The sequence below is a fragment of the Ursus maritimus genome, unplaced genomic scaffold, assembly GCF_017311325.1.
Source record: "Ursus maritimus isolate PB19 unplaced genomic scaffold, ASM1731132v1 scaffold_19, whole genome shotgun sequence".
In the NCBI taxonomy this organism is placed as follows: Eukaryota; Metazoa; Chordata; class Mammalia; order Carnivora; family Ursidae; genus Ursus; species Ursus maritimus.
Genome location: NW_024424341.1, coordinates 25354363 through 25382040, shown reverse-complemented (window position 1 = coordinate 25382040; position 27678 = coordinate 25354363).

Below are 27678 nucleotides of genomic sequence, written 5' to 3'. Positions count from 1 at the left end.
AGGCTTCTCATTCTAATACAATCCTTCTTCTTGAAGTCCCCCCATATCCAACTCTCTCCCTGCAGCTAAGCCCTCCACTCCCTTCTAACTTTCTGTCTGCCCTGAGCCACCTACTGTTTTGCAGCTGTTAGCCTTGCCTGCTTCTAATAGACCGCGCATTCCTTTCTTGCCAGGACCCTCCCTGCTTCACCTTTATCAATACTGCCCCTACCCCCATATACACACATGCATACAGATTCATGCACCTCTGTGGAACTGACAGATTTTTCTCATTTCTTCTTTTTTTCAGAAACTCCCATGACTACACATCCAACCTATCCCTCCACTTGCACAGCCAGCATTCTATTACACAATTTCTGAGGGAAAGCTCCACGCCACAGAAAAGCAGCGTGCCTACTTCCAGGGTGAAGGGAGGAAAGCAAACACTTTTACCCCAAAGGAGTAAGACGCTTTAACATTCGGACTGGGTGGAACATGCCGGCATGGTCCTCAGCGCCACCACGCCGCCCACCGCACACCAGCCCTGACCTCTCAGGGTCGGTGCTGTTCAGTTTGCCCAAGGCCTTTGCCCAGTTCTGCCCAGGTCATTTTCTGGCTACTGAGAAGACAAGTAACTCAAAAGCCATTGTTCTCAGGCGCCCGGCAGCCTGGTGGGCAGATGCACATGCAGCTGACCCTTGATCAGCTGAGATTTCTCTCTGATCGCAGTTCAGTCATCTCCCAAGTCATCTGACACTCGGTCTCCCAGACCTCAGAGCCACTGGATGGGAGAATAAAAAGCCAAATTAATGAAAGTTGTATCAAATGCACCCTGGCCTGAAGGGGCCATGTGGCTTTTGAAATTGCCTTACTTCCTGCCCTGAATGCCTTATTTCTTTCCACCTTGGGCTGTGCTTCTTGAAACGTCCAGACTCGCTGCCTCACCCCTAGGTCTGCACGCCTTCCTCCTGGGTTTCCCTTAGGGCCTCTTGAAGCTGGCAGCCAAAGAGTCACTTCCTGGTAGGTGCAGTTGGCACGCCTGCAAGTGTACTTAAACTTTGTGTCTGATCAAGTTATGTGTATTGGATCTGAAACCAGTTAGTCAATTCGTTCAGGTCCCTAAGTGGCGATTTGCGGTAATGTCTACATCAATACTAACGGAGCGGTTTGCTAGCTGGTTTACGTAATGCAAATGGCTACAGGAAAGAGGGGCTGCCTCCAGCGTTCTCTCTGCTAATGACGATATGGCTGGAAAAGAAAGGAACTCGAAGAGAAACAAAAGCAGGTATCTGCATGTGCATAAATGCCTAGGTGAGGTCCATTTTCTGGGCTGAATCAGTTTGCACCTTCCATCCACCCCTCAGTTTCTTCCTCCCCAAAGGCAGTTTCTGTTGATGCTTACATGTAATCATTCATATTATAATCATGTTGTGTGTGTAGAAAACCCCCGAATCCAGAGCCAATCTGTGATTTTAAGAGGGGAACGGCGGTGCTGTTATAAGCTCTATTCAGGGAGTTTGCAGGAATGAATGAGATCTGGGGTGGGGGAGGGGAAGGGGGACCTATGCGCTGTTGAGTTCCACCTCTCAGCATTTCTCTTTTGTATAAACAGTTTCTGCATCTGTCAGGGCAAGGGAGGAAAGAGCCAGTCTAAGAAGGAATTTATTTAGTGTGTGTCTGCATACTGGCTGTATCTCTTTACTGCTGCAGAGTACATTGTTTCTAATAATTGTGATGGATTGATACTTATGACTGGCTGGCAGAATTCCTTTAGCATGTTAAAATATTACCTTTTATTCCTTGGTCTAATGCATAACCTGATGTTTCAGTTGGTTTTCATATGTAATAAACAAACTTGAAAAGCAAACACCCCTAAAGAAAAGGAAGATGCTCTCTGTCTGGGTGGCTTCCCTTTGAAATCACTGCCCTCTGCCAGCCAACCGAACGACTCAGCAGGCTTGTTCTTTAACTCTGATGCATTCCTGTCTTCTCCAAGTCTTATACAGAGCGAAGAGATCTGTGTGTATATAAGACACCAAAATCTGTATGACAAAAATGCTTGAGCTAAAATGGAGCAGCTGAAATCCACCTTGCTCTGTCTGCTAAGCTAGGCAGGAAACAGCAAACTTCCTAACTCAATCCTGAGAAGTGCTTCTGTGAGTCCCTCTTCTGCCTTCACCTGCTAGTGGGAAAATCTGGTCTCTGAAAGTGGCAGCTTTGCCCTTACCATCCCACCTCAATGCCCTGGCCCCTAAGGTCCCTCTGGAAATTCTATGCCCCAGAAAAGACTTTCAGGCTCAAAAGCTCCCCATCACCTCTGATCCAGCGACAATCCTCAGGGCCTTGGCAAGACGCATCTCTGACATGGGCCAGAACAAGGTGAATGGCTTTGTGGCCAAATGGCTAAATGCAGACTGAATCCTTGATTCCCTTCCCTTAACCAATGCACATTTCTGAAATAAGTAGCTGGAAACTGCAAGTCACGTGAGTTTTTATTTCATTTTGTTTTCTTGCATTTTAATTTCCATTCTTTCTTATTGTTGGTTACATCACTTTTCCTCCTGGCTGTGCTGCAGAAACGTACAACACGATTTATGGAGCCTTAACATAAATATGATGCTAGACAGAAAGAGAGCGACATATTAGTTTAGAATTTGCAGACTCTCACACGCGGAGCGCACATCGCTGATTTATGAAACTGAGATAGCCTGTAAATCCTAAAGTAAGGCACTGCATCCATAAGCTCCCAAAGAGCAAGAGACAGAGCCCTTAGCACAGAATCAGATGGAGGTCCCCACACCCTGAGAACAAAGACACACTAAATGTTTAGCCTTTTGCTGTCCCGAGAAACGCATCTTAAAAAATGAACTCTACATCCAAGTGGTAGGAAGGTGTTCTCTTCATCAGTTAATGTAGAGGTATGGGAACAGGGGTGGGTTGGTCATGGGCCATGTTGCTCTCAGAGCCAAACCCTCCTTTCCTCCATCGGTTCCCATCCCAGAGGACTGCCCTGTGCAAACTCCGCTTCCCCAGAGCTCCCTTGCCAAAGGCTTCTGGTGAGGATGAGCCAATGGGAGGCCTTGGCAGGAACCTGCGGGATGGGACCTGGGATTCTCCCATTTCTCCCAATTCCCCACTCCTGTTGTCTCCGCTGGAAGTCACTGCCTGTCTGCCCTCTTTTGATTCTAGCTCCCTCCAGAGAGCCAGCCGGCTCCCTGGCTTCTGTGCCAGTGCCTCTTCCCTTTGTTCCTCTAGGCTTCCCTCCGTCGCTCATCTCTTGATTGCCTCCCTGGGCCCTTCTAGCACCTCTGAAACTAGACCCCATAGTAACCTCCCTGCATTAAGTACAGGGACCCTCTTCCTCTGGTTGGGACCTGACTGGTTCAGCGGGGAAGTGTGGATCAATACGTGGATAAGGAGCAAGATCCAAATCTGCTTCCAGCCTCACCCAGTCCTCAGCCTCTTGGAGACCATCTGACAAATGTGCCACAACCACATTTATTACACAATACCTTTATTTCCTCTTCCCCCTGGAGAAAGAGGGCCCTGGCTGTGGGACCTCAGTAAATGCAACCTGAAACTTTCTGGGAATCCTGGCAACAGCATTAGAAGGAGTGGGACAGAAGGCTGACACACCCCAAAGGATATGGTGAGATAAAGGCAGAGAACTTCAACAGCACCGGGGAAAGAAGGATTATAAGAACTACGGCATGATACCTTATAAAATGTAGGACTCCTTTAGAAAACAAAACAAAACAAAAATGGTGATATATTCAGAGCTTAGATTGTGTATCCTAATATAACTTCAAAATCCCAGCCTAATGACTCCCCCAACTCCGACCTAACCATCCCACTAAGTTATAAATAATTTGACACTTTGGTTCTGTAGCATTTTGCAACCATTTTCTCTGCAAATTCTAAATGCCTATTCGGTTTTACGTGTGTACAATATTAAAAGTGTCACTGCTTAGACTTCTAAGCACTTGGTGTAAATATTGAGTTGTGAGTTTTCCCCTTGTGTGCTGCTTCCTAAATATTGCTTTTTAAAAGCATAACAGAAAGGATGACTTCCACTCACCAAATTCCGAAGACCACAATGAAAGGTGGAAACTCAAAATGCACAAGATTATCATTTTCAAATTAATGTATGTGGGTAGAGGTTGGAATAGTATTGGCCTTCAGTGGAGGAACACTGGCTGGGGGGAATGAGGGAGCTTCCTGGGGTGCTGGAGATGTCTGACATCTTAAGACCTGTGCTCTTTATTATACGTATGCACACATCAATAGAAAAAAAAACATGAAAATAATCATTTTCAAAAGACCTACAACCTCAACCCCTGAACAGCTAAAGAAGGGATATTTATTCCTTTACAGAAAAATGATGGCTACACCGTCATTTTAAAGGATGGGCATTTTCCTGAAAGTTGGCAGTCGTGGCAGACACACAAGTTAGCCCAAGGAATAGCTATTGGTGAGAAGGAACCCAGCACCCCACAAGAAGCACGCCTTGCAGGTCTCAGGGTGGCCTCAAGATGCCTGGAATTGCCTCTTGGGCACCACACCGAAGGTCTTATTGGGAACGGGTCTCAGGTGAGGAGACTGTGAGGGGTACATCCAGGTACAAAGATTATTGAGCAGTGTGTTTGGGATCAACACTGCCTCTGGTGGGATGAAGGAAGCAGGGTCGGTCAAGGAAGATGTTGAACTGTGATACAGATCAAACCAAGGCCACATCTGAGGGGGAGCTGCAGAACTGGACGTACTCTGCCTTTGCGGAAAGGAATGTATTAACCTGTGGCAACCACTAGGGAGAGGACTCTGTTAAGAGCTATCAGCTTCCAACATTTCCAACAGCGAAGGGAAGGAACGCTTCTGTTCTAAAGTGGAGGACGGATCTGGATGGTGCTGGAAGATTCTACTACAGGGTGGAGGCAAGAAGGAGCAGGTACCACTTTGCCCTAACAGTATCCCACCACCCAAAATGTGTGAGCTATGTGCTTATGAGAGCTGGACTTAGGGTACAATCACGGGCAAAACTACAGTAGCTCATTTAAATAAGGATCTCATTCGGCGTCCTAGGTAGCAGGAGATTGAGCCTGCAAATCCCATGTAGCTAAAGAGAATTCGATGGCCCCGGGGGAGAAACTCAGGGGCACCTTCCAGGCCCTCGAGCCCATGACCTCCTCTGTTGGGTCACGGCCAAGAAAGACAATCAGCTGCAGGCTCATCTACCCAAGGGGCATTCCCCTGAATGCTGCCATGTTAGGGGAGAAGCATCTTTGTGCGGGCTGCAAATGAGTTTTTGTGAGGGGGCATGAATTAATCAGTGTGCTTGGGTTTGGGAAGTTGGTGACAAGCTGCCACTTTGCATTCAGCAGTTCCCTTTCTGAACAGGTGGTAACTGACTGACAGGCATTCTCTGAAGTGGAGGAGGACATCTGTGTTTTCACACTGTGGAATACCGGATCTTTCCAAGTTACACATTTGGGAAAACAGATGAATTGCCTTCTAAGTTCCTCATGTTATGGTACAAATATCCATCTGATGTGCAAACATGTAAGAAGCACAGTTTTACGCTAGAACCAACTAGACCAGATCTGTGAAAAACCAGATAAAAGCTTAATGAGTGGAGACTATCGATATCGTAAGAGGAGGTCTCAGCAACTAAAGGAGGGAAACATGGAAACAGAAAAAATACACAAGGGTTACAAAAATCTACACCAAAAATATTGCCTGTTTTGTCTCTCCTTAAACACACACCCACACCTCCCACTCACAATTTGAGATTCTGGAACAGCCCTGCCTTCAGCATGAAATAGGCCAACTGTTTCAGAAAAAAAGCTAAACCCAGCACCTCACAAGAGGCAATCGTATCCTACTCGAGCTCCTTAATTCTGGAATATTTAACCAGCAGTCTCCCTCCTCCCTCTCTGAACTGTGCCGTGAGTGCTCATGATTTATAGGTTACCATCGATAATCAAAGCCATCGTTGGATTGAAAATGACAATCAGATCAGGCATCTAAATTAAATGGGAATAGAGTCTCTTTTGAAGGATCCATTACACTGAAAGAATTCTGCTAAAGACACCAAGGCATTTACTGAGAACACCTCAGAGCAGGACTCAAACTGTGAACAAAATGGAAAATGTCTCCAAGAGCTCTCAAAATTAATTAGAAAAATTAAAAGTAACCTGAGAGAAAGCTGCCACGTGGGGAAGATGGAAGTTCAGAGAGTCAGCCTGTGCCCACATTTGGGACCACACCCAGCATCTCCCTCAGGGAGATGAAGAGCCCCTGAAAGTACCTTCCTTACACTTCCAGGGAGACACTCTATGGACCAAAGGTTTGGTTGCTGTGATGTAGGATTTTTTTTAAAAAACAAAGAGCCATTTATTTGCTTTGATAAACTGTGCCTCCCACAAGCAGCAGGTTATCTCTCTTTTCTGTTTCTTTCTACCAGGAGGTAAACCCACTGAAAGTGGTTGAAGATACAGCATTAAAAGTCACTGATCGGGCAAAAAAGGGCCATAGATCAAGAAACCTGTGGTTAGTCCATTTTGAATATAAATGGGAACTTCTAAAAGGCCATTAAGGAAAGCGGCCTGGAAAATGCACATTTTTTTTCTTGGTTTTCTTTGATAAAATCTTGTGTCCGGTGCCAACAAGACCTGCCAGGCAGTGTTCAGGTGGGGTGCCTGGGACATTTAATGACTAAAGGTATTGGCCAAGACACCTAGGGAGCCCAGCATGTTTCCCTTCGAAGCGGTCATCATGCCTCCTGTCTACCTTACGGCCCTAACAATTGACCACAGTTAAAAAGGTGAGAGATGGGCCCCTCATCCCAAGACAATCATAGGTATTGGGACAGTGGCCTGTGAAGCAGCCTGAACTAAGAAGTTGCTCTGCACCACGTGGACACCAACCACTCAGACCCTCGCTCGTGGGCAGTGTGGACTTCAGACCTATCGAGATGGTAGGTGGTCCACAAGCTGAGAACCCCAAAGAAAGAAGGTAGAAGTGATGGGCAATGAGAGGACAGAGAATTGGGGCCAGTAGGAGAAACAGAAACAGAAGCACAGAAAGAAATCAGTGGATCTCTTGGATCCCTAGTGTAGGACTCGGCAGATTTGCTCGAGTAGGAGCAGTGGGGCTCAGAGGCTGAAAAAACCAGAGAGAAAGACTGGCCTGGTAACGCCAGGAGATGAAGACCACGACAGCTACCAAGCCATAGATGCTCAACTACCAGAAGGCCTGCGTGCCTCCAAGTTACGCTCCAGTTCTTTCTGATCTTTGGCTGTGAACTCATGAAATGGCTTCCTTTTCGTCTCATTTCCCCGGCTATTTTTACAATAGACTCCATTAATTGTGGTCAACTCAGATAGTCCTGGCTCCTTGCAACAGCAAAGCCGCTCCCTGACACACTACTATGATAGTGTTAGACATGATGGAAGCCCTGCTTGTAGGGCATTTACTGGTGAGTCCTGTGTCTCCATGGACTAGTGTGATCAAGCCCATTGTGTTATATGCACGCGCAACTGTTGGTCCCCTTTCCCATTTTCTTGAGGGATGCTTTAATCAGAGCTAGATTATGCACACATAAGACGGGAGTCAGCATTCACACCACAGGGCCTGTGGCCTGTGGAGATCCAAGATTTCATCTGGGAGGTATTTGTAGCCATGGTGATGAGCTGGAGACACTTGTCTATGTATTCACACGTAGCTGTTTGTGTGCCTAGCATTCCAGGCTCTGGATGTTGTGGTCACTTAGATACACTGCATCAGCAGCCCCAGGTAAGTCTACAGGTACCTTTGTCTCTGAGGATGTCTGGAACATTGAGCATATCGACAACTACGGGCATCCTTTTGCTTCAAGTCATGAATGTTCGCATATACAGGAGCTGGCTGAGGACTGTCACATGGCTTAACACGAGACCTGCCTGCAAAAGGCATGACTGCAATGTCTGCTCTTGGTGGTAGTGGCTCCACCGTGGCACCTACTTCATGACACTGACAGCTGCATGTCCATTCTCCTCTGAGTCCCAACCTCACTCCCTCAGCTTCCAATTACCAGCATGTCAATTATAGACAACGTTATGATTTAACTGGATGTACTGTCTCCTGGAAGGGGGAATGGGAGAAAAAAAGGAACGGGGAGCTAGCCCTTGAAGAGTGAAGATAGTGAATGTATATCTATCTACATGACACACATTATCAAAGAAAGATGGGGAAGCTTCCTCCATTTTTGAAAAATGTAATCAACTGGATTGGCCCAATTTCAGACTGAAGCCAATGAATGAATGCACAATCAGTGCTTTTTGTGGTATTTTTTACCTGTTTCTTCCAAAAAAGAAAAATAAGTCCTGAAGGGATAAACTGGACTTTATGCTCCTCAGAGGAAGAAATGGGGGTGATAGTTGTTCATTTCCTCCTTTTCAAAAGATACTGTTCTGCTCTTAAAATTACTCTTTTTTCTAAAACAACAACAAAAGGTAGAGAGGGGGAGCATAAATGGGAAAATATGTTTATTATTTGAGTCAATGAGAGGATTAATAAAAGTCTGATTAATAAATAAACAGAAATGGAAAAAAATGTTTCGGTTTTCTTAGAACCCATATCCCAACCATTTCTCTTCCCCCCACCTTTTTCTTTTAACCCCCCCCCCCACCACCACCTTACCCCTTCCCAGCATTGGGAAGAAAGTATTATTTTAATCTTAATGTTTTCTTTTAACAGCTCTGGAAGAAATAGTGTCAGGATGATAAACCGAAGGAGGAAAGAACCAAGTGAACTCAAACCAGAGAATTCACATCAGCTTTTCTGAAAAGCGGGAAAAACAAAAATCTTCATTTCCGATCTCAACCCCCTCATCTTCCCCAAACGGTCTTTCTTTGGAGTCATTCTTGCTAAAAGTCTATCTAGGTTTGAAAGCTAATTCTCCTTTCTTCTAGAACCAACCAAATATTGAATGTGTGCAAAGACATGGTAGCTTAAAAAAAAAAAAAGATAATTATCAGAGGGAAGGAGGAGGAAGGAAAGAGAAAGGAAATAAAGAGATATGACACAAGGGAACTGGGCCAAATGAAGACAAAGCAATGCACTTAACCCACCTGGAGAGCGAATCGGACCAGCAAGGCGCTCTCAGCCAATCGCCTGGGTCTGCAGCAGGGAGGAGAGTCGGCATGGGTTCATTTGGCCGAGGAGTGTGTTTCATAAACCTTACGGTGCGGCTATGAAAGCTATCAGGATCTTCCCACGTTTCCTGTCATTCCGTGGAGATTGGCTGCTGGAGTGTTGGGTGGGGGGGAGCGGTGGGGAGTGGAGGTGGAGGGGGGAAGAGGCTGGTTGGGTTGTTGAAGGGGGGATCTGGCTGGATGGGAAGCAGAATCACATAGGAATTTATTTTAGGTGCATATACAAAATGAAATGAGGGGAAAAAAAACCAGTGAATTTCTTTTGGGTCATGTGAGGGAGCCACTGGCAAAGATAATAATATACGAGGTGGGGGGAGAGGGAGAGAGAGAGAGAGAGAGAGAGAGAGAGAGAGGCAAAAGGCTTTCTATTATTCGGGACACCGGTGAAGCACACTGAGGCAGCTGGAAGATTAAATTAAGTATTATATCTGCTGACCCTATTGCCATGGTTACCGGACAGCGGAAAATATTAATCAACCCAAGCTTTTTCAGATGAATGTACTTGAAAAAATACAATAAATATAAATATATATGTATATCCTCCCTGCTCTGCTGTCTAAATGCAGAATGCCAGCCAGTGCGCCACCTGATAGTGGAGATAAACAAAAAAAAAAAAAAAAAAAAAAAAATTCTCGCCTCTCTGGGAAGGCTAACGTCACCTAGGGGAGGCAGGGCCTGAACACTGGGGCTGACCACTTGCTCACTTTCTCTTTAACTGGTTTCTTCTCCTATCCCTTTCAATAATTAACTCTAATATCTGGGTTGATTGCAAAGTCAAGGGGCTTCTCTGTTTCTGTATTCCTTGGAGACCTGTCCATTAACTCCCTAGCCAGTCACCCTGGTGCTTTAACTAAAGCTGAAGCACATCGAGGGGGAAAAAAAGGCAAAAGATACATACAAACAAAATCAGAAGCCCAATATATCAAGCTAAGATTGGAGAGATTTCAGTTCGCTTGGTTTTGAGTCTAAAGGATCCAATGCTTAATTACTCTTCAGGCTTTACTTCTTGTACCCGTGTAAGTCTTGGTAGCTGCACCTGGTCATCCCTGAACCTAGATTCGGCTTCTCACTTTACCCCCAGCAGCTGCCACTGTGAGATTTTCCTGCCTGCCTTGAAATGTACTATCACTTCCCATGATGGAAAACTTGAGGAATTGCAGAGCAGAACCAAGGAGCACGGCCGCCATTAACACTAATGGACTCACTGGAGCAGAATCTTTCCTGCTCGATGCACCAGGAGAGACTGGCACTCTGCCCCTGGATGTGTCCTTCTCTTCCACTCAGTATTTCCTGAGTTCCCACTACGTGCAAGGTACCCTGCTGGACAGCGTGTGTGGAATATGGAGACAGTAAAGACTGAGGAGTTTAAATTGCGGCAGGAGGGGGGTCAGGGAGGTGGGGGTCTTGAAGTTCACTTTGTTCAAACTTCACCATTTTGCAGATGAAGACATAGAAACCCCAAGTGTATAAAGGTCTGCTTTGGGTCCACAGATGCTTTGTTGTGGAGTGGATCTCGCAGAGAATCTCCTAAGCCCTGGGCCTCATCTGATCCGAGATGCCGAGATTTTTCTTTTCTTTTAAGATTTTATTTATTTGAGAGAGGGAGAGCACAAGCTATGGGGAGAGGCAGGGGGGGAGAGAGAAGCACACTCCCCACTGAGCAGGGAGCCGACTGGAGGCTCGATACCAAGACCCTGAGATCATGACCTGAGCTAAAGGCAGATGCTTAACCAACTGAGCCACCCAGGCACCCCCCCAATGCCAAGATCTTTCACAGCAAGTTTATCTTTTCACGAAATGCTACTGGTTCCAAGCTCCCTCCCCCACTCCCCACAGTGCCACTCTGCCTGAACCTGGCCCAGATATTTAGGGATGCCTAAGAAATCTAATGGACAAGTTCCCTCCCATTTTCTCTGTCTTATCTCTTTCTACACCCCACACCTTCCTAACTGTTCCCTCTAAAATAAATAGGCTATTGTGGATATATAGACTCAGTTTCCAGATTTCATTCCCCAGCTGAACATTCATATTCTTATGTTAACACAGAGTCTCAAGGAAATGCTCTGAAGTTTAGCACAGATCTGCTAACAGAATGTCCATGCGTTTTAGCCAGAATGATCCTACACATGACACCAAAGCAGATATGTCAGGCCTGGCTCTGACACCCCCTTGGCCAGGAGCCACAGGGGTTCAGATAGCTTTTCTCCTAGTTAAGCTTTCACCACATGTAGCCCTGGCCAAGACCAATCAGCCTTCTCTTTTTTGCTGAGGTGCAATTTTACACAGTAGGTGACATTAACTCTGTAGCCGAGTCCCCACGTGCAGCCACGGCAACCACAGGGTCCCAGCAGATGACAGGAGGCAGCGGGTTGTATGATCCTGTAAATTATTTCCCCATAGTAACGGCAAGATTACACACTTTAATATGCACGTGGCCTCAGAGAGCCTTCTTCTTGGCCGAACCAAGGTGATAATGTGTATTTTGTACCCGGAAATCCATTCTAAACCATGCCGTGTGAAACAGTCGTCATCCCCTAAAGGGCTCCAACACGACTCTTCTCACCTGGCTCCTTCTTCCGCAGACACACAGTGTGTTCCTTCCTTTGCAGCCTCCCTTCGCCTAGACCAATGTTCTCCAGTTTTGTATTGACACTCTTAGGACAGATTCAAAGCCCTTCCCAGTTTCAGCAAGGTTTTTTTGGTTCTAATGTCTGCCTATATCTTGTTTACTTCTTTAGACAGACGCAACCTAATTTAGGTGTTCTCTTTTTTTAGGGAGAAGAGCAAGAATGTTTCAGTGAAGGAGGGGGAATAAAATAGAAAACCAAGGTGATGTAGATCCAGAATGGATTGCGCCTACTGTATACATGAGAGATCCTGGGTTTATGAGCTGAGAGCCATAACGCTGTGAGTTCAATACAAAATACCTCTCGCGCTGTGGTGACTTCTAAAATAACTACTTAAACCAGAAAGTTCATGGTACCTGACCTAGCATCAGATACAATGGAAAGAGTGGTGGATTCAGTGGCAGAGAATGAGCATGAAATTCAGCTCTGCCACTTTTTTTTTTTTTTAAGATTTATTTATTGAAGGGGGGAGGGGCAGAGGGAGAGAAACTCTTAAGCAGACCCTGCACTGAGCACAGAGCCCTATGTGGGGCTCCATCTCAGGACCCTGAGATCACAACCCTGAGATCAAGATCTGAGCTGAAATCAAGAGTTGGAGGCTTAACCTGGATGACTGTGCCACCCAGGCACCCCAGCTCTGCCACCTTTTACTTGTGAGACTATAGGTAAGTTTTTAACTGCTGTAATCCTTGAAATTATGATGAGCTTCTAAAATGTTTGTAAAATTAAATTAGATAAGTGCCTAGATATAAAAGATGCTCAACAAATACTAGGATCAAGGCAGAGGGCAAAGATAATAATATATGGAGTTCTTTCGCACGTGCTTAAAGACGATAATTTGGTTTTCATATAAAGTCACTTTCCCCAACTGTCTATTGATCCTATTAGCTAACCAGACTCATTACAACCCACATGGTGCTCTGAGATCTACCCAAAGCTCACAGAGACAGGGATAAGTAGATTCATTCTGCTGCTAGTATGCTGAGTTATTTTTCCCGGGCTTCAACTCCTTCATCTGTAAAATGGGGGAGATGGGCCATGTGGAAGCATTAAAGTTTAGTATAGTTCTAAGAGCTTTTGGGGTAATGTGTACAATTTATGAAAAGAAATTAGATTGTGGGGGGGGCGCCTGGGTGGCTCAGTCAGTTAAGCATATGCCTTTGGTTCAGGTCATGATCCTGGGATCCTGGGATCGAGCCCCACGTTGGGTTCCCTCCTCAGTGGGGAGCCTGCTTCTCCCTCTCCTCCTGGCTCGTGCTTGCTCGTGCTCTGTTGCTATCTCTGTCTCTCTCTGTCTCTCTCTCTCTGTCTCTCTCTGTCTCTCTCTCTCTCTCTCTCTCTCTCGCAAATAAATAAATAAATGAATGAATGAATGAATGAATAAATAAATAAATAAATAAATAAATAAATAAATAAATAAAATCTTTAAACAAAAAGACATTAGATCGGTTAGTGAGGGCTACTTTTTGTTCCTCTTCATATACCTTAACACAAAAGGGTTGGGGGAAGGGGGAAAGCATGTTCCAGGGGAAAAGATCTGAGCAGACTACCACGGAATGCTCCACGTGGGTGAAAGGCTTTTCTACCTGAAGCACGGACATGCCGTTCCTCAGGACTGTCATTACGCATATGTGAGTGAGGCAGAGCATAGAAACAAAGCTTTCGTTTTATCACATGGAACCAGTTAAGGGAAATAGCATGAGCTGAACTTTGGACAACCCTGAATCATACTCAATTTATTCTCCATCATCCAACAAGTCATCATCAAAAACAGGCAAAACACGGTCCAGGGGAATAGGACACAATGGAAATATACACAGATGCAATGGTACATTATTGTCCAGACATGAATGAAAACTGGCTTAGTAAGGCTAAGGCTTTAAATGGTACAAATAGAAGCAGTATGTCTCTCTCCTCCTTTGTCAAAGGAGGCTGTGTGTCTCTGACACTTCCACCAAACTACGAACTGTGCTGAAGGTCCGTGATGTCTTTTGAATAAATCTTGGAAAAAGATAACCCTGTGCCAAATGTATAAAGGCTTAAATATGAACACTCGAGGCACCCTTCACACTCTCTCAGAGCCAGAGAAATTCAGTGCCAAGGGATCAAATCCATTCCAAATGCAGTCTCATGGAGAAATACACATTCACGTAGTTGATACTAATTAATTAGATATTTTCAAGGTCTCATCTCTGGCATAGATTCTTTGACTTTGGCCTTGATTCTCATGGGTACAAATTGGTCATAATGGTAGCTACTAGAACTGAAAATCTTCATATTTGGGCTTTGTCAGTTGTTTTAAAATTCTTTTAAAAATACCCTTCCTCCTCCCCCATCTGAAGAACTTCTACCCACCCATTAAAACCCAGATCCCTTTCTGTTTCTGTAAATGTCATGGCCACATTACCATCACCCAGTTCTCAACTATTCTGTGCTGTGGTCCCCTTCCACACCAATCCATCAGCCAATCCTTTCAATGCCCTTTTAGAATAAAGGTCAATACACATAGTTCTGCATGATTTAGGCTCCAACTACCTCTCCCAGTTCATTTCCTTCCACTTCCACCTTGGTCTAGATAGTCTTGCTTTCTTTCTCTTTCTCAAGTGTGCCCAGAGTATTTCTTTGAGACCTTTTTACGAGTTGTTCCCTCTCAAGAGAGAGATTTTTTTCCCCTATAAGCTTGGTATGACTGGCTTCTTCTTGTCGTTCTGATCTTGGCCACATGTCACATTTTCTGAGAAGACATCCCTGATCAACAATTCTAAAGTCACTATCCACTGGCTGTTATATCATTCTGTTGTAATTCTTCTCATACAATTTATCATTATCTGACATTTTTCTTGTTCATTTGTCCATTGTCCATTTCCCCCCACTACAGTGTAAGCTCCACGAGAGTACAGACTGTGATATCTATCTTGCTTGCTACTGTATCCCCAGCACCTAGATAGTAAGCACTTAATAAATTTATGGTGAATGAATGTCCCAGCCTGAATCCCATATCATTCATCACTTGCCATTCTGAATTCCCATAGCATTTCATATAGATCATGATTATAACACCAATCATATGGTATTCTAATTGCTTATGTGATGCCTCAACTAAACTGTGAAATCTGAAGGGTGTGGACTGAATTTTCTTCACTATTTACTTTAAAGTTAGGAAGATCACCCAGGGCTGCCATGTACTGATGTGTAGGTGATGTACTGGATAACTCCAAGGGGACTGACTTGCATTGCAGTGACATCCGTGGCAGCCCGAGGGGTTGTGCAGTATCCAACCTGAATAGCTATAAATGGCAGCTCAGGTTTGTCTTCTTCTTTTCTTTCACCTCTTCCTCTAAGAAGATATCAGAACCCAGTGTACTTGCTGTAGCTAACTTCTCCCTCAGTCCACACCTTAGGGTTTAGAAAGGACCTCAGAGGTAGATCTCAGTGGAATCTTGTATGCGGCACCACTGCTTATCCTCTCTGCCACCATCAACTCCAACAAATAACGTAATAACCGGTTTGAGGGTAGAAGAACTACAAAGGAGGTTAAATGCATAGTCTCAACAGGCATCCTATGCCAAAGTCAGGACTGACAGAAAAAGAGTGGGACCTTTACACCTGAAGTGTAATAATTTGGGTGGATGGTCCTATGAATCTTGAATTTCTGGACTCCTTGCCCCTGTACAGTTGGCAGAGGCACACAACTCTCCCCTTTGCCAGAACAGAACAGCCTCCCATTACCTAGACTCACCTGCAAAGACCTCATCTGAGGCAGACCATGCTTGCCCTCCTCCGGATTCACTGTCCCCAGTTGCTGATAGCCTGATAACCGGGCTAGACCTCAGGAGAATTCAAGAGGGGAAATTATTATCTGCTCCAGGAAGAAATAGCTTAGTCACTGAAGGAACTGATGTTTTTGTAGTGAAACAAGGAGCATCCACGAGAATGGGCCTAAAGGATGTTGAAACAGGAGGGTTGGAAAATAGGGCAAATAAAGGAAGAATTGAGTACACTAAGGAGACTCTATTATGGTCTGGCAAAGAAACCTGGAGCCAGTCTTAATGCTTGCCTGGGCTAATTCGAATTACTAAACTCTTGGGCATGGTGATAGCCTACAGCAAATGGGGATAGAGAAGTAGAACTGCTTTGGCATTGTATACAAGGAAGGGTCAGAAGGGTCAGGAGGTAGGAATGTTAGAATTAACTTATTATCTAAGACTATAGACCCACTACTTGAGTATGTTGCCTAGGAAGGCCCAGAGAACACTCCCTTCACTGAATCAGTAAAGAACATACTAGTGAGACTGGCAGTGACATCCCTATGCTCACTGGTGACTGTCTTCTATAGCTCAGGGTAAACAAAAGAAAATGCCATCTTGGAACAAGTTCCTCTAATTTCAATGAGGAAGACAGGATTCTGGAATGGTATAGGTCAGATGGTGGCACTTAACCATTCAAGGCCGGACGGTTATAGTAACTGTCATGCTCAGCAAGGCTGAGCTGGCAATCTGAGATCTGTGGAGATGGCTAAAAATCATGTTGTTCTGAGGGGTGAGACAGATGGGGACAGCTCTTTGAAAAGCAGCCCATGGTGTGCAACTGAGCCCAAATAGTGACTGAAAGTCTGACCATGGAACTCGAAAGGACTGTGTGCCTGGAGCTGCCTTTCATGAGCTGGGTATTAGTAGAAGAATTAGTCACAAGGTTGGATAGGCAGACCGACATATCATCATGAAGTGTTAATAGAGGTAAATTCAGGATCAGGTATAAGAAGGTCCAGAGTTATGTGGACAGATGGCCAAGATCCCTAAGTCAACCCATCTGTTACACGGATACCTCCCCCCAATCCATACCATTTGCTCATGGTAGGGGTATTTCCTTAGGATCAGATAACAGAGGAAGAAAGAACTGGGGAATGGTTCATGAATATGTTGGCACAGTATGTTGGTGTGAACTGTAAATGATCTGATAGCATCACTCAAGAATGGCCTACAAGACAGTGGTGATGGGTCATTCTCCTCTAAAGCAGAGCCCTGACTAGTACATTTGGTCATAAGTTTAAGGTGAAGACAAAATAATGGTTTGACGTCAGATATAGAAACCCTTGTGAGCAGTGGCAAACACTTGGTTGGTCAGGAGCCTGGAAGGAGTAAGACAGGAAGACTGGAAACAAGGAAGCGCGAAAGAGACATATTGGTAGACCTGTGAGAATAAGCACAAAGCGCGTGGATCTTTTGTTCATTCCCCCTCATAGGGGAGGCAATGAATAATCAGGAGGACTCATCTTGTAGGTATCAGCCATTCTCTCTCCTCTGCTAGGCCAGGTGACCAGTTCTGCAGAGGCAGGAGGGGTTGACAGTGGAAGGAAAGGTTTCATAGAGGAAGTGATATTTCAGCCATAATGAAGGATGAATCTGTATTTGGCAGGTGATGATTACCACCACTACTACCACCACCAGCACCAGCAGCACCACCACTACTACTAGTAATAATAATACTGACTACCATTTATTGATGGTATATGATATGCCAAATACTACTCTAAGCATTTTATATCTATTCTCCAATTTGTCTTTCACAATAACTCTATGAATTAGATCCTATTATTATTACCTACCATTTTATATGTGATGAAGTTGAATATTCTGATTTTTTATTACTATTATTATTATTATCATTTCCTTCCACTACTGATACTAACAACCACTGGTTAAGAACAAACTTTGCATCTATCATCTCATTTAATCAATAACCCTATGTGATAGGTATTATTATTCCTGTTTACAAGTGATGAACTAAACATTTATAAGTAATAAGCTAAACTAAACATAAGTGATGAGCTAAACATCACATCTGCCAGATCTAAGACTCCCTTCTGCCAAAGTACTTTATGTCACTCATCTCTGCCTAGAAGTCAGACAGAGGGTTGGTGAGGGTGGGCCACTGAGCTTGATCAAACTGTTATGAGTGAATGAATGAACGAACTAAATTGCCAAGGTTCTTGATCTACCTTGGAATACCGCTATCCTGACATCCTCCTTCTCCATCCCTTCCTTCTCTTTCTCCCACATATGGGGTGATGACAGTTGAGCTGGTCTTAGTCATCTTTACCATCTTGATATTTTATTCCAATTTCTTTTTTTCCTCATAAACCAAAAGGACTCATGTCTTAAGAAACAAATAAATAAAACCAAACAGAACTCCAGCATTTGCATTGCAAGATACGCAGCCCAAATGCTTTTCTAAGGCTTTTCCATGCTACTTCCCAGAATGCTTTGAATCTCATACAGGCCAGGAAATCTGCTTTCTGAAGGCTCCCTTTCCACGCCTTTATCTACATAACTTTCATTGACCTAAATCGGATTTGTGTGTGCAGAAGGGCAGCACAATTGAGGCTCTGCAAGTCTTGTCGTCTTTTTGTTAAGCTTCCCAGGCTGCCAATTACCAATTCTGTGCACTCGGGGATGTGCAGGACACAGCACATTAAATTGGAACAGAATGTACTGGTTAATGATAACCAAGTCAAATATGTAAAGGGATTTCTGGGTAACAAAGATGGAGTTGAGGTCGGAAGCCAATAAAATAGGGCTTAAACTAGGATGGAGAAGCAAGAGGAGAGGACAGGAGAGGAGAAGACAGAGAGTGAGGAAGAAAAAGAGAGGAGAGGGAGAACAAATATGAGAATATGGTGTCTTTAGAAGTATGTAATGGAGAAGAGTCTGGAAAATAATCCCTTGAAATGATTTATGGCTACAGGGAATCTGGGACCATTTAAAATCTGTCATGGAGGAATCTGGGACTCTATTTGAGAGACATTTCTTTGAGCTGTATCTATGTCTAACTATTTTGATCATTTGACCAGCTGTTTAAACGGAATGATTGTGTGGCTGGACGGATGGGCTAACTCAGTCAAACAAGCCCAGCTGGAAGATGATGTAGAGTCAGTTAAAATGTTATATTCTTTGTGCAAATGCAAACGCATTGTTTCCATTGGTCATTTGCCACTCACAGGATATAACATGGAACTAAGTAATCCCTATGAAATAAATTCACATTCAAAGACAGAATGCAGGGGGAAAACATGTCAGCACCTCTATTGCTAACTCTTCGCAAAAACCGTTAAACATTGACCCATGGGCTCTTTGAAGTATACGATGCATTGACCTATATGAATGCATTTTGAAAAGTTAAGCAAGTCACACAAAATCCTAACACTAAATATTGTCACTGCCAGAAAAGATAACAGCATTAAATCACATTGAGTAGCTGGGGCTGTATAGACGAAGTTAAAGCAGTATGTCTTCCTTTGTAATGGGGCTTACATTCTACTGTGGCTGATGTCCATGGAACCATATGGTTAGAAAAGAAAATAATAGTGTGTAAACATATATATATTTATATATCATATACATATACACACCTGTACACAAAGGATACACACACTCACACACAATCAAAAATATATTCAAGTATCCAAAGTTCATCATTTTTACACTGTATGCAAATTTAATCATTTGAATGTTCTAACACATGACACCTAGCTGCTATTGGGTAGTGATATTAGTTTCAAATACCACCTCTTTGCAGGTAATGTTCACCATACTCTGGCTCAGCCCTTTCTCTGGAATGACAGTTCAAAGTGCCTGTAGATTATTAGGCATTTTCATTTGAAAACTGTCCCTTGAAGCCACTATGTCTAAAAACAAAATCATCACCCCTCCCCAACATAATTTTCCCTGTCTCCGTTCCCCATGACTTTTATCATGTGAACTCTAATGGGGGCAAAGGGCTTTGTCTGAATTGTTCACAACTGTATTCCCAAGGCCCAGAGCAGTGTCTGGCATATAGTAGGTACTCAAGAAACATGTGTTGAGTGATTTGTGTGGATGGATGGATGGAACACTAATGTCACTATTCTCCCTGCTGTGGGGCTCTTCTAATACTTTCCTTTCCAGTTACACACAAATCCTGTCGTATCTTTCTTCAAAATGCTTCTTTGCACTTGTTTACCCCCTGGGTTAACGGTGGATGAGAGTGAGCGCATGAAAATGTCTGATAAACTGCGTAACACCATACATATTTAGGAGAATTATTCCTTTCAACTTCTGCTTGTCAGAACCCCTGTTGAGACCTTCATGATCCCACAACAAATGTAACAAGCTGCTTGCTTTCAGAATTTCCCTTCATATCATCCCATATTCCCATTAAAATAAGATCTCCTAAAGCTCTGTGGCGATCATGTCATTCCACCATCTGACACCACCAATAAGAAGCTCCCTGTGGCCTATGGGATTGCAAAGCAATTGAGACCATCCACATTTGGGGATCTGCATCCTTGTCTACCTGTGTCTCCCACTCTTCTCCTTTACTCTAGAAATATCTGTCATCTCATGCTCTTCTAACAGGCATGGTCACCTCTGCCTTCTCAAACTCTCTATTTTCCTACATTCATCAGTAAAATTCATAGGTAAACAAATACGCAGATGAAGTTCCTTCCCATCTATCTTTTCAAATCCCATCCACATTTCAAATTCTATGTCTAACTCTACAGCCTTCTACCCTGACTGCCCGAGTTTGCATTAGTAGTCTCAGTATGTGAGGCAAGAAATCTGAGGGCATATGGCTTACTTGGGAAGAGCAAGGAAAATGAGCAAGAGAGTGGGACCACCGTGGACAGCTATGGGAAAAATACTGGAAATGGTGCAAAACGTGCACGTTGGAACTATCTCATCCGTAAGGTAAGGGAGCTGGGGTATTTATACACGAACTCCTAAAAGTTATTGGTTGAGGACCCACGTAGAGGAGGGAAGAATATTAATTCCCAGTTATTTCCATCGACACAACTCCAGAAGAAGTTCTCAGGTATAGAGATATAGATCCTGAAATAGTTCATGTGATTTTAAGTTTTCTAGTAGCAACATTTAAAAAGGTAAAAAGAAATAGGTTAAATTAACTTTAATACTATATATTTTTATTAGTTAAGATATTTTATTTGACCCAATATGTTATCATTTCACCATGTGATCAACATAAAAAAATTACTGAGATATTTTACATTTTTTATACTAAGTCTTTAAAAGCTGGTATGCATTTTATACTTAGAGCATATCTCAATTAGGACTAGCCACATATTATGGTGCTTAATAGCCACATGTGGCTAGTGGCCGCAATTATTGGACAGCCCAGGTTTAAGGTATACAGGCAGGCCACTTGGAGCCTCTGCTACACTGGCAGTTTCCAGACACTGAGATCATCTTCTTTCAATCGACTATTTAAAGTACTGATCTAAGACTCAGCATACATTGTTTAGAAATGTTATTTACTTTTTCATGTGGTTAGGTCTTATGCTCCTGAATAAAGAAGTATACTTCTAGGATTTACTTGTGTACTTTCCCATTAGTTCCTTTTTTATTGCCTTGTTCAATTACCTTTTGCCAAATGATTGATTCTCTGAAGTCACTTTATCCACAGGTCCCTAACCCTCTGTGAGGAAAAATCACTGTTAATTCCCCATTCAAAGAGGGAAAGGGAGATGTGCCTGCCCAGCTCTCAGCACAAGGGGAAACAGCTCAGCGCCTGGCAGGCAGCTAGGAGACCCTGCCCTGAGTAAGACATGGTCAACCATTTCACAGACAAGAATTCTAAAGACCTCCATAGAGGGAGATGCAGCAAACACCTCTAATAACAAACTTAAGTGTCTTAACACATTTTTCTCTGTCAAACAAAAAATTTCTATTTCTTTAACCTAAATCATCCTTAAGCTGTTTGGTTGGTTGGTTTTGGTTTGCCTCTCTGTTCTATTGCCTGCCTTCATTTCCAAGTCCACAGACGACTTTGAAAAGCACAGCATGGGCACTTGGTGACCACTTTGCTATGAAAACGTTAACACGTCTTCCCAGCCTAAAAGAACAGTAGCCATTATGCCACAGAGCAAAAGCACTGAGATTTGTGGCACCAGAGAGGCAGAGCAGCAAAGGCTAAGGCATTCTGCAAAGTCCAAGAAAATGGACTGTTCCCCTTTCCATTTCCTACCTCCCAGATGAGACCACCTTTCTGTCCCTGGCTCTTGCTGGTCACATGTCATCTGTCTAGTCTTTCTGTTCTCATTTCACCAGAGTTTCTCTCCCCTGGGACTCCAGTGGTTGAGGGGCTGAGGAGGCAGAGCCAGCCCTTCTCTGTATTCTCCACAGAGTGAGATAAAGTGGTGGTAGCCCCATACCTCGGACTACTTCTTTCACCAGCAGTCACTTGCCACTAAGAAACAACTTGACTAACAAACCATCCTCAGCTATTTTAAGTGGCATTGATCACAAACTACCAGGAATTAGGACTATTTCATTTTCAAAACAAAAATTTCTATGAAAAGTAGGTGTATGTGTAGTGTACTTGGAGTGAAAAAAATCTGATGCCTTTCTTTATAAGCTGAAATTATGGTATTTTAGGTACAGGGCAAATTACATATTTAAAGATCAAAGGAAGTATGGAAAGTGCTGCCATTTGTGCTTGGTTTTTATAGACTCATTGTACACTTGATATCATTTCATGCCAGGCACTTTTTCACAAACTCAAGTCTGGAGTAGGAAGAGAGAGTGTTTCTTTTAGATAATGAATGCATTTTAAAAGTGTTGCTTTGGGGAGCCTGGGTGGCTCAGTTGGTTCAGTGTCTGACTCTTGATCTCAGCTCAGGTCTCAATCTCAGGGTCATGAGTTCAAACCCTGCACTGGGCTCCACACTGGGTGTGGGGCCTACTTAAAAAAGAAAAAAAATAGTGTTGCTTCATAGAAGAGGAGCCACAGACTGGGAGAAAATATTTGCGAAAGACACATTTGATAAAGGACCGTTATCCAAAATATCCAAAGAACTTTTAAAATTCAACAGTAAGAAAACAATCTGATTCAAAAATGAGCCAAAGACTTTAAAGACACCTCATGAGAGAAGCTATACAGGAGACAAGGATATAAAAAGGTGCTACCCATCCTCTGTCATCAGGGAACTGCAAGTTAAAACAATGAGATATCACCACACACCTACTAGAATGACCAAAATACAGAACACCGTCAAATGCTGTCAAGGATGTATATCAGTAGGAGTTCTCGTTCACTGCTGGTGGGAATGCAAAACGGTATTGCTGCATAGGAAGGCGTTTGGTTGGTTTCTCACAAAACTAAATACACTCTTACCATATGACTGAGCAATTGCACTTTGTATTTATCCAAATGAGTTGAAAACTTACGTCCACACAAAATCCTGTACACAGAAATTCACAGCAATTTGATTTATAACTGCCAAAACTTGGAAGCAACCAAAATATCCTTCAGTAGATGAATGGATAAATAAACTGATACATCCTGACAATGGAATATTATTTAGCACTAAAAAGAAAGGAGTTATCCAGCCATGAAGCCACAGAACAATCTTCAATGCATATGACTAAGAGAAAGAAATCAATCTAAAAAGCTACGTAGTGCATAATTCCATCTATCTGACATTCTGGAAAAGGCAAAACTCTGGAAACAGTAAAAAGATGAGTGGTTGCCAGGGGGAGGTGAGGATGAAAAAGCAGAGCACAGAAGATTTTTAGGGAAGTGAAATACTCTGTATGATATTAAAATGATGGAAAAATGTCATTAAATGTGTATGTAAACCCATCGAACGGACAACACCAAGAGTGAACCCTTATGTAAAATTATGAACTTTGGATGATTATAATGTGTCAATGTAGGTTTGTCTTTGGTAGAAAAAAATGTACCATTTTGATGAATGATGTTGACAGCTGGGGAGGCTGTGCATATGCAAGGCAGGGGGAATATGGAAAATCCTTGTAACTTCCTCTCAGTTTTACTGTAAACTGAAAAACATCTAAAAAAATAAAATCTTCAAAGAAAGTATTGGTTCAAATTTCATTTTTAAAAATATTTAATTGAATATTATTGTGTCTTTCAATGATTGTTGTATTTTATGTCTAATCCCCAAATTTCCATTTTCTGGAACGTTCCATATATGGCCCCACATTTTATCAACTAGAATTAGGATTATATAGTCTTTTGTCTTGATCTGGAATGAAAACTAAAATTTAAAGGCACAGCTGAAGAAACCTGTTTGCAGTTTTTCTAAATTCCTGTACAGAACAAAATCGGCCATGGGCTTTCACTTGAGGAAAGAGATTTTTGGAAAATATCTTATGAAACTGCCATTTTGGTAAATTTCAGCGCAAATATTCGTTTTCTTCTTTCTTTGGGTTTTAGAAGAGCAGCTGAGTTGCCCTTCAAAGTCCCCAGCCAACTTCCTCACCTTCTAGCTCCTTCTCTGGCTTCTTCTCAAGTGAAATTAATGTTTAGTGAAGGAATAAACTGGATCATCTATGGAGTTAAATGCAAATTTAGACAAAAGCAATTTAACAAATATTTATTTAGCATATATTATTTACACTAAAAAAATGATGACTATGAAGATATAGATTCTGCCTTGAAAGCGGCCGTAGAATAATACAGGGAAAGGAAGGGGAGAGAGAACTATAGACTGAAGGGATACTGATAATATGTTGGGACAAGTTAATATTCCTTAAGAGAAGGGAGATATAAACTCTGAATTGTGGTTAGAGGAACCAGGAACCAATTTTTGGAACCTTAAGAGTTTCATAGTATTGAATCCAGCATTTCAGAATATCGCAGTGCAAAAGACCAAGCCAAACAAGCAAATCCTAAACAGCTCCATGCTTTTCAAAGTAGTTAGGGAATCTTAGCCTTCCATTATTAAGGTAAACTAGGTCTCCTTCTTGGTTGGTTGGTCGGACACCATACAGTAGATGAGAGAGCAGATGTTAAAATGGCTACGGCACTTTCTAGTTAAGGAATCTCCTCAATAAAATGCAGAAAATAATGTCTACCTTAAAGGGTTATTATAAAGAGTTTGGAGAGAAATTTGGCATATAACCAAGCCTGATGAATGTGAATGGCCATTAATAACAGTAATAATAGTAATAGTAATAATCATTTCTTCAACTAAATCACTGTGTCACTAATTCTGAATCTATCAGAACAGTGCTGGTAAACTTACTGAAATTAACAGATAGATCCTACAGACAGGTTGGAGGAGGGCTGACATCTCTGGCTCACATGGAACCCCACACTCCCCAACCCAACAGCACCCTCCTTCTCCCCTGCTGAGAAGCCACTGTGAGAAAATGTAGTGAATGTAGAGAAAGGTGGACATCTGTGAAAACTGAAAAAAAAAAAAATCCTCTAAGAATAGGTTTCTTTATTCCCTAGAATAGGGACCCTGCTCAAAAAGATGAAATTCTCACACTGACCAACTGTTTCCACTTCCGCTTATTACGGTGCCTAAGCCTCCACCAGTAAAAGCAGGGGTTTCCCACCCTGGGTCCCATCCTGAGTCTGCTAAAGTAGTGTCTTCCCATATTAAAGATCTCACAAGCCTTGATGAAAATGCCAAGTCCCTTTCCCTATGGCTGAAATTATAGCACGTCTGCATGGAAGCCTTGGGCATCCAATTATTCACAGAAGTTCTGACTGTTAGTTATATATGTCTGCACTTAATGAATATAGGAAGAATTCATCATTATTCACTCAATGACCATAGGCATCAGAGCATGAATGTTCTTTGTTTTGGGGGATAACAAATATACATGACTTGCCATGAAATGATTTGGGATTATTTACAATTTGAAAAGTTTGTTGTTGTTGTTGTTTTTTAAAGCTAAAGAAGCAAAAACACACAAAAGCTATTTAGCAAAGAATTTTTGGCACACAGTACCTGCCTGGTACAATGAGATCTCTTACCATGCAGATTTAAGCCTTGACACTAAGTGGTTTCCAAACTCATAACCACCTGTGCCCTCCCTGGACTTGCACATTCTGCTCACTGCATCTCAGGTGCCACTTTAGAGGTGGGGTTGGTGCTGTCTTCCCTGTGATATGGTGGCTCTGTCCAATGGGGAAAGTTCACTGACATACTTGGGAGCACGCTCCACACTCGTGGCATTTCTCACATGCTCAGACAGCACCATCCACCTTGCAAATGGTCACTCACCCTGGATGCTTGGCACGTTTCACTGCAATTGATGTGGTGCTGAGGGAAAGAAAGCTTCGTTTTTTTATGTGTATGTTTTGAAGGAAGGGATGACAAATAAACTAAGAAAGGAGATGGATGATGTTTTCTCTGTCACCTCTTTTTGAAGCTTCCCCTCCTTGATTTTGCCTTGCCTCTTGCATGCTCGAACTCTATCCTTTACCAAAACAAACAAACCACCAAACCTATAGTATTTAGAGATAGCAATTAAGACCTTCATCAGTGAAAATACAGAAGCAGATGGTTAAGTAAACATCTAGCCAACTCAATGACAGTACCAAAGGGGGTGACTGATTTGAAGAACTTAGGTAAAAAAGCAAATGAAACTCTCAAAATCTCCATCATTTCAGTTTGTAGACCCTTCAAGTCAGTAGTAGCCTTATTGCTAGAATTATATTTCAAAAATATAGTGAATAAATAATGAACAGTTCTGCTTGTGCCAAGAGCCATGGTCAATAGTTGACATAAATGTCTGAGTAAGGGAAGGACAGAAGGCTGAGTGTGGACATGGCTTTGAATTGAGTGGTTTCTTGGCTGCCATCTAATTCCTTCCACAAACCAATTCCACCCGCCTTTGTGGGTACCTACCACGGGTAAGGCACACAGGCAATCCTGACCATTTTACACATAGACACACTCTCTTCCCGTGCCTTGGATTTCTCTCCCATGAAGCGACAGCAGTCCTCTAAAATTACAGTAATGTCATGCTGGGAAGAACCGTAGAGATTAGCAAGTCCAAGCCCTTCATTTATAACTTATAGACTCTGATGCTTCCAGAAAAGGGATGACCCTCTTGCAAAGTTGATGTTCAAAGGAATGGTGGCATCAGGACAAAAGTGAGGGCTCTGACTTTCCGTTTTGTGCTCTTTCCATTAGCATAGATGCATGCAATGAAAACAGGAAGGCACAGGGTGAGAATCACTTTCATGACAGTTTTGTCGAAGAGCTGCAGAACCAGCTTGATTCACATGTTCTAATCATGGAACGGATGGATGGATCCCATCATTCAACCAATTTTTTTCTTTTTCCTTTAGTGCCTGGTGTATGTGAACCACTATACTCGACATGGTAAAGAATCCAAAGATAAAAACAATGTGGCCCTTGCCTTCCATGAGCTCCCCCTTAAAGGACACACACGGTGGTATGAATCTTACGAGGATCCGCACGTAAGTGGTCAGCGGGCATTCTACGAATCTGCCTTCATTCTCACTGGTGTTGCCAGAAGTCTTCATTTTCCACATTTGTACACAGTATTCTCCCATATGGGCTGAGGACAGAATGAATAACTGTCCTATTTTCCTGGAGGGCTAGTGTGCTTGAGCAATCAGACAGAACCTCTCCTCAACACATCCCTACCCTTCCACCAACCGCTCTGCATAACACAGTCAGGGAAGGATGATCCCCAACTTCAAGGGTGAGCTGTGATCCTGCAGAAGCTCTTATACCATACAGACCTCAGGAGAAAGGATTTTCCCTGTGTATGGAAGGCACCGTCCAATAATGGTAAACAGACCTAGGCATGAAGCCAGGAGCCAGCAAGAGGAAGGAACCCTAGCTTAGGTTTTACAAGTACTTAACTTTCTCCCCATTTGTGGAGGTCCCTGCTGGTGATTTCTCTTCTCTGAAGTTTTAGCACATACATTTAGTGATAACTAGTGAATGTCTGTATACAAAGAAAACCCAGGACAAATCCAAGCTATGTCATTATATTTATAAAGCTTCACATACAAATTCTAGTAATTGTAGCTTGAGCTATGCAAAGGTATGTTATTTATTGACAAATTTTAGCTAACGGGGAGAATCT